The following is an 884-nucleotide window of genomic DNA, read 5'->3' as shown; positions in this document are numbered from 1 at the left end:
GTCTGATGGCAAGTGCCTCTCCAGCCCCTCTGGCTTCTTATAGGAGCAGCTGTTTTAAATGAAGCTGATCCCAGCTGGGGGAGATCATTACATTCCTCATTGACCCTTCCTGGGCTGCTGCCTCTGGCCTGCCCCTTCCTTACTCAGTGTGGCCTGGACATGTTGCTCTAACCAGAAGGACAAAGAGGGATGTAACATCTGAACCATTTCCAAGTGCAAGGGTCAAGCCATTTATAAAGGAAGCATTCCAGCTGCTGGACACTCACATGGCCTCATCTGCCTTCAGCTGGAGCCCTTCACACTGCCAAGGGCTGTAGGCAGGGGTGGATTCTCCAGCCCAGGGTACAGGGAGCTGTGAGGACTGGGGAATCCATAGCCTAGAGAAGGTGGGGGTAGGACAGACTCTAGTGGGGCTCTGCAATCCCTGGCACTCAGCTTCCACCTCACTCCCCACATAGCATCACATGCAAGCAGATGTTATTTAAAACCCCTTTTTCACCACTGATGCAGTTCGTTCATAAGGTTCAACTTTACCCTGCCTTGTTCCAACCTGTCTCTGGAAGAACAAATTTGGCAGGGGGTCAATCACTTCTTTGGCAGAGGAGATCCAAAAAAATCACACACAAACACACACCTATACTTTATCATTTTCATGAAGTTCAATTAAGGGATGGGGATAACCTGTAAAGGGTTCAGAGGAGGGCCACTCGTATGGTTGAAGGCCTGCAGGTAAGATCCTATGAAGACAGATTGAGGGACCTGAATCTCTTCAGCCTCCACAAGAGAAGGCTGAGAGGTGATCTTGTGGCTGTCTACAAACTCACCAGTGGGGGTCAGCAGGGAGTCGGGGACACTGTTTACCAGGGCACCCCTCGGGGTTACTA

Source organism: Alligator sinensis, unplaced genomic scaffold (assembly GCF_000455745.1).
Source record: "Alligator sinensis unplaced genomic scaffold, ASM45574v1 scaffold1528_1, whole genome shotgun sequence".
In the NCBI taxonomy this organism is placed as follows: Eukaryota; Metazoa; Chordata; order Crocodylia; family Alligatoridae; genus Alligator; species Alligator sinensis.
Note: the sequence above shows the minus strand (reverse complement) of the source record.